Consider the following 7576-nt stretch of genomic DNA (forward strand, 5'->3'; position numbering starts at 1 on the left):
CTTTTCCCATATAATTTTTTTATTTTTATTTATTTTTTTAATTTAATTTTATTTTTTAACTTTACAGTATGTATTGGTTTTGCCATATATCGAAATGAATCTGCCACAGGTATACATGTGTTTCCCATCCTGAACCCTTCTCCCTCCTCCCTCCCCATACCATCCCTCTGGGTCGTCCCAGTGTTTTCATTTTTATTCAGTTCAGGAATTTTTTCTTTTTGGCTGAATGCCATGTGTTGGGATCAGTTTCCCAACCAGGGATCGAACCTGTGGCCCCTGCAGTGGACGCACAAAGACTTAATCACAGGACCTCCAAGGAAGTCCCAATAAAGTCATTTTTTTTTTAAAGGAATGCGACTAGATGCTGGGTAGCCAAATAATGACAAATGCCCGCTGCAGAGATCTCTGGACTAAAGCATTTTCCAAGGAAAACTGAGCCTGTTTATGGAAAACATCTCCCTGGGTGTTAAAAGTAGGTGATATGGGTGGTCAGACAGCACCACCAATGAATACCAAGAAGGAGCCAAAAGAAGTTCCAAATTCATATTCTTCCCATTTATATGACATGCAGGGGCTCTATTGTGCAAGCAAAACCTCTACAGTTCAGGAAAGATCCAGTAGGTAGGGACGGGTGAATGTCCTTATAATATTTTTGTCCGAGATTCACATTTATCTTCAGTGAGATCTAAATTAAGAACCTGGGAGTTTTCAGAGATTCCTAGAAACTCCAATCTGTAAAAATCATTAGAAATCAAATAGCACACTGGTTTGAAAATATTTTTGCTGCAGACACACTTCTTCAGAGCCTGATATGGAAAGCAGACAAAAGTGGGGTCACTATGGCTGATTCTTGTTGAGTTGACAGAAAACAACAAAATTCTGTAAAGCAATTATCCTTCAATTAAAAAATAAAGTGGTGAAAAGACTCATTAAAAAGTGGGGTACAATTCTAAGCCACCCGTTCAGCTTCCCCTACTTCATCCACACTCTCCCCACTCCCCAGACAACTCTCTTGAGTCACCCGTGTGATGCTATGAGAGTCACCTATTATTGCCAGATAGCTGGCCTAATAAGCCTGTCCTCAAACTCAATGGTTTCTAACAAAGAGCATTTATTTTAAATCATGCAGTTCTACAGAAAGCATGGGGTGTGGCATGGATTAGGTGAAGGAAGGGTAGCTGGTTAGAGTTTAACGGGAGCAAAGAAGGCCCTGCTAGCTTAATATACATTGCAAACTGTTTCACCGATAATGCCCACCTTTGGGTCCTCTGCCGCCCCTCTTATTTCTATCACATTCTACAAGTTTATAGACTAACTGTTCAGTGCTTGACCCTACCTTGTATACTTGAGAAGCCGAGTTCAACCAGTGGTGGGAGCTTTTGGCACTAATTTACACTAAAGAATAAATGACTTCTTGGATCTGTTCTCTGCATGACTGGTAGGACTTGTAACCACAGACAGCACGGATGTCCAAGTAGACGAGAGCAGTAAGAAAGACACTATTGCGTAGAAGTTGTTGTTGTTATTTAGTCGCTCAGTCACATCCGACTCTTTGCGACTCCATGGACTGTAGCCCGCCAGATTCCTCTGTCCATGGGATTTCCCAGGCAAGAATACTGGAGTGGGTTGCCGTTTCCTTCTCCAAGGAATCTTCCCTGACCATCTCCTGCATTGCCAGGCATACTTTACCACTGAGCCACCTGGGAAGCCCACTGTGTAGAAGGGCAGGAAACAAACCGGGTGGCCGAAAGTCAAGTGAGCCTATTTTGCCAAATTCTGTATCTTATACTTTTTTTAAGAAAAGATATTTCCCAGGACCTGTAATGCAGAGCTGTACATTCAAATCATGAAATAAACACTTCATTAACTTGTTCATTCATCAAATATTCACGCACCTCTTCTTTCCCGGGCAGCAGGAACTTGTCAGCTGATTGATCTGCTAGCAAAACAGTGATTCCAAGAGATTATCATCATTTTTCTTCACCCGCTACTTTCAAAGGGCATTGAAAACACAGATCTGACAGGGTAGTTAAAGGGCCAGGCTCTGTGAACTAGAGGATTTCGTGCAAATATCAGAGATTTCCATTATCATCAGTATCACTGTAGATAGAGGAGGAAGGGGCTTAACACATGATCCCTGCTTCAGGTTCCAGGAAGATAGAGTCTTGGAGGATGATCAAAGCTATTTTTTGATCATGTAATCATTTACTGTATCCCCAGGTACTATGGTAAGTGCTAAGGCTACAGCAGTGAATGAGACCGATGCATTCTGTGTCCTTGTGGAAATAAACTCTAGTGGATCGAGGGTCAAGGGCCAGTGGTGATTGTAATTTCTTTGAGTCAGTATTTACTGAGTGTTTTTTCTGTACCAGCCTTGTGCTAGACATATAAAGATTAAAAAACAAAGCACACCAATGACAACCATCCATCCTCACTTGCAGGGTACTCATAGACACAAAGACAGCAGCTAAGCTGACATATGAAAATCGCTATCATCCAAGACATACTTTAGAGCTCCAGGGCACAGGTGAAGTTGCTATTACTTCTAACTGGGAATAAGGAGTCAGAGAAAACCACAAGGAAGTATTGACATGGAAGAGCTTGGAAGGACAGAGTAGAGTTCACCAGATGGATCTGTGAAGGTTGGGTTAAGATTTCATCCTTAGGGTTAACAATGGGTCATTCAAAATGTTACCGCTTCTGAAAACATACCAAGAGAAACAGAAACAACTGCAGCAAAGCAGATTTAGGCTTCATTTGATTCATTTACAAGCACAGTTACTTAAAAATTAGCTTTCCCTCTGATTTTGTTAAAATGTCCCCATTGAGACCACTCCAGTACCAGTCCAGATATTGGGTGGATGTTGACAAGACTGGCTGATGTACTGACTCTTCTACTTATTTCTTTAAACTTACATGTTGTTTACCAATTTGAAAAAGAGAGAGGGAGGATGGAGAGAGAGAGAGAGAGGGAGGGAGGATAGAGAAGGAAGGGAGGGGAGGGAGTAAAGGATAGAGGTTGATTCTGGGGGCTCATTAATTTGAGATTAGAATCTAGTGCAAAAGAGACACTAGTTTTAGAAAGGAACAGCACAGACTGGCACCAAATGAGAAAAAGCATGTGGAAAAGGTGGAAAAAATAACCATCAAGTAAGGGACTGAAAAGCTCTGAGAGGAGTAAGTCAGAGAAGAAAGGTGACAAGCAGCACGTGGTACAGATGACCTAATTCCCCAATCAGCAGGCTGGGCTGTTGCTCTACTTACTAGGAAAAAAAGGTAAAAAAAGAAAAAAAAATGTAAAATGTTACTTCTTTGCACACAATCACCTACAGCTAAAAACTGCTTCAGCAGAGTGAAAGCAATTAAAAATTGGCAGTTTATAGGGTGGGAGTTGGGAGGGAGGTTTAAGAGGGAGAGGATGAGTGTATACTTACAGCTGATTCACGTTGTTGTATGGCAGAAACCAACACAACATTGTAAAGCAACTATCCTCCAATTAAAAAAAAAAAAAAAACACTGGCAGTTTGCAGAGAAAGAAAATTAAAATTTCACATTTTGTATGAAGTGAGCAGTCTGCAAACTGGCTCCTCTAAGCCAGCTGAGATTGTGCCCTGGGGGTCGTTGCCTTTAAAGGTCTACCAGGCTCATCTCCTGACCTCTCTGGAGCCTTAGGCCCAGAGAAATTTCCTACTTTGATGATGATTCCTACTTGTCATTCTCTCTGGTTCCATTCAAAAATCTCCTTCGGCCTTTTTTTTTTTTACAAGAAAACAGTGGAAATAGGCTCCTGGGGAAGATGAAGCTATTCTATTTTTGATTGCTATGGCTGAGTCCTAGGAAGTTCCATTCCTTGAAATGTCTGGCTTATAGGCAGCTGCACATGACCTGATTTTCAAATAGAGTCCCAGACCACCTCTTCCCCAGGGGATTTGCCCTTTAAGCTGCACAGCCGACAGGCATCAAATGATACCCATCCCGACGCTGGGAGCCCAGAGAGAATTTTTCCGTTTCGCAGCTGAACCAAACTTCACAAATGCACCAGGGGAAGAACTGGTAAAAGGTTGAGCTGGAGTGACTGTCTTCAAATTGGAATACTAATGATGACCTTTAATGAAGCCTGACAGTACAATCTGTTTCTCATTGTTGTTTAAGTGCCGGCTCCCAAGCACACCCTGGTTTTCAAGGAAGGGACAGACTGGGATAAATGGGCCCTGCTGGTGTGCAGGCCTGAATACAGCTGATCTTTCAGCTGGGATTAAATTAATTAAAGTGATTCTCTTGGCCACAGAATTCGTCTTTTTATCTGTCATTATTGTATTGTTGATTAATCTCCAGTGGAGGCTAATTGGAATCTGAGCTTTCGGAGGCGAGGGATCTTGGAGTGATTGGGATGAAATTGCCCTCATTTGGAATGGCGAGAACAGGAAGGGTTGTCTTAGTTCTAGACGTGAAATGAGTTTGTTAATTTAAGACCTCCATCAGAAGACTACAACAGCCCAAGGCAAGAACAGTAAGGCAAAATGAACCTATATGGAGAAAGCTTTAGCTGTGTGGGCTTTGCCCCAGATTAATAATCAATAGAATAGTCGCTAAGAAACCTACTATAAGCATGGCTTTGTGCCAGGAAATTAGAGGGACCCATTCATACGCCATGGCTCCTTAAATCAGGTGCACTTTAGTTAATGAGATGCCTGAGTCCCATGCCCTAGAGGAATCTGGAAAAAACTTGAAAACTCATCTAGTTCAAACTCTCATTTTACACATAAGATGGAAACTACAGTCAGCAGTGATGATGCTCATCAAAGCTAGGGTATTTCTTGAAGTGGGAAAAAGGTGCCAGGTCATGACTGGAACATCAAGATATCAGCTGGGTTCAAAGAGAACACCGTTTCCCCTTCTACTCTGAAAGCTGGCATGAAACTGGAAGGATGACCCAAGGAGGGATATTGGGACTGGGAATCTATGAGAGAAAACAAGACAATCTGAGACAACTTGCAAGGGAAAAAGAGAACCAAAGTTCTGTTTCTATTAGTAAAGGCTTTTTAAGTTGCAAGTGGCAGAGATTTGATTGTCCTTTGCCTCCATGGCCACTCCAGGGAGGTATATTCTAGTGGAATTCCTATTTTGAAGGCTCTACTGTTAAGCCATTCTCTCCTATAAGTTTGAATTCTGGCGTCTAGGTGTTGACCAAAAAAGCTGATTGACAAGGGGATACACACACACATATAAAATTATGACTGATTCACATTGTTGTGTGGCAGAAACCAACACAACACTATAAAGCAATTTTCCTCCAACTAAAAAAACAAAAAGCTGATTGATTTCAAGACATTATTCTGCAAGCTTCTGACCTCTCTGGCAATAACAATATGTAAAATTGCAGTTGGCTGCTCCCGTTAGTATTCTGTGACCGTGAACTCAGGTCCAAATCCGAGATCTTATCTGTGATCCTTAAATGTAGACATTACCAATGTGGTTTCTGTCTCTTAGCAACAGTCTTCCCACTTTAACAAATTCCCACTCTGATCAGTAGGTGACACTTTAGCCTCTTCTAAGCAAAATAAAAGCCTAAGGTAGGAAACAGTTGATGTTTTCTTACCTCCAGGCTGCATCTCAGTCAATGGCCGTCTCCGACAGAGCCAGGTGGAGGGTACTCAGCAGGAAGAGAGAATACAGCAGGCCAGGCTTCCCTGTGCTATGGTTATACCTGCATCCCAATATTATTTTCTATTCTGTATTCCATCTCCTTCCTTTTTAAATTTATTTTCGCTCTTTTATTTTTGGTTGCAAAGGGTCTTCATTGTTGAGTGTGGGCTTTCTCTAGTTGTAGAGAACAGGGTCTACTCTGGTTGTGGTGCAGGGGCTTCTCACTGCTGTAGCTTCTCCTATTGCAGAGCACAGTCTCTAAGTGCATGGGTTTTGTAGTTGTGGATTCCTCCCGAACCAGGGATCAAACCCATATCCCTCGCATTGGCAGGTGGATTCCTAACCACTGGGCCACCAGGAAAGTCTTGTCCCCTTCCTTTGTTTGTACAACCTAAAGAGTTGATAAAAGATTCGTGTTTTCCAGCTCAGGCAGATACAACCATCTTGAATGGCTGGCCACAGCAAAAAGAGTATCTCAATAATGTACCTGTGTTGCACTTGGTGTATGTCAGAAACTCACAAGGGCTCAGTCCTGAAGCAGCCACCTCCACCACATGAATGTGGGGAAAAGGAAGTTCCTTCTTTGCTGGAACTCACCTGGTAGAGGGTGGGGAGAATCCCAAGTGCTTCACCCTCCTGGGGCCACTTCCATTGCTGCTGCTGCCACACAGGTGGGGAGAGAGGTCTGCTGTTTCCTTACTGGCTCTTGCCTGGAGTAAGCCAGGGAACATTAAAAGACCTCTGTCCACAGGATTCTCTCCTGCAGGTCCTTGAATGCATGGGCTTTCCTCAAAGCCTTTTACATCTGTATCTACTTGTAGGTTTCAGGGTGCCCCCGAGTCTGAGACAGGCTGTCCAGGAGGGACAAAGGCAGCAACCTAGGAGATCCACAGCTGGGCTGTCCCTCAAGGACTGGGTTCCCTACCCAGTCCTCCTGCTTCGATCCCCCTCGCAGAGTCCTCTGACAGTTGCTTTACACGTTCTACCCACAATTTTTAGTTGTAGTCAGAGAAAGCAATGGGGTGTATTATGCTTATTCCATTCTGACCAAAACCAGAAATCTTCTGTGTTTTTTCATCATGTCTCCATTAGTCTTTGAACACATCTTTGCTTTTGGATTCAATAAGGTGTTCCAGGGTCATCTTATATTTTTTTGTCCAGCTCTTGAATCATTCATTTCTTAAAAGAGTTCTGGTTCTGTTTTATAGAGAATGGTATTTAGGAGCCAAGATCTGGGCGCTAGATCGCTATTTGCTGTTGCTACTGCTTTTGGGTTTTGCTTCTTCCAGACCCTTTCATGGCTCTTGGGTCCTCTCAGTGATCAGACCTTAAAAGAAGCAGCCATGGTACCACAGATAATAGTGCTACCTGGCTATTTATATATAAGTTTAAAATAAATACAATTTAAAATTTAATGCCTCAGTTTCAGGAGCTACATTTCAAGTGCTCAACAGTCACATGTGGCTGGTGACAAAAACCTAAGACATTGTAGATATGGAACATTTCTATCATTGCAGTGCCCATCTAGATAATTTCTGCCCCAAATTGTCTGCATTATTTATTTCAGTTTGCTTGTAAAAATTAAGCATAAAACTCAAGTCAAACTTTTCATAACATCAATAAATTAAATATACAAAAAGTTATAGTTATCAAAGGAGAAAGAAGGGAGAGATACATTAGGGAAAAGGGGGAGGGATTAACCAATACAAACTATTGTACATAAAATAGATAAGCAACAAGGATTTACTGTAAAACACAGGGAACTGTAATATCTTAGTCTATAATGGGAAATAATCTTTAAATATATATATATATAACTCAATCACTTTGCCATACACCTGAAACTAACATGATCTTGTAAATCAACTATGCTGCTGCTACTGCTGCTAAGTCGCTTCAGTTGTATCCAACTCTGTGCGACCCCATAGAC

The 7576-nt window shown here is 42.0% G+C and overlaps 1 protein-coding gene across 2 annotated transcripts in view; it reads right to left on the reverse strand.

Moving 5' to 3' along the window:
• Positions 1-5794, reverse strand: part of LOC102404153 (E3 ubiquitin-protein ligase RNF113A) — a 28200-nt gene extending 22406 nt beyond the window's left edge. Inside the window, exon 1 of one of the 2 annotated variants that reach the window (XM_006046243.4) lies at positions 5600-5789. The gene's annotated coding sequence lies outside the window, so the exon portion shown is untranslated. Of the gene's footprint in view, positions 1-5599 lie in introns of both variants that reach the window. The other variant, XR_006551336.2, reaches the window with a different exon arrangement.
• Between the last annotated feature and the right edge of the window lie 1782 nt (positions 5795-7576).

This window comes from Bubalus bubalis, chromosome 5 (genome assembly GCF_019923935.1).
Source record: "Bubalus bubalis isolate 160015118507 breed Murrah chromosome 5, NDDB_SH_1, whole genome shotgun sequence".
In the NCBI taxonomy this organism is placed as follows: Eukaryota; Metazoa; Chordata; class Mammalia; order Artiodactyla; family Bovidae; genus Bubalus; species Bubalus bubalis.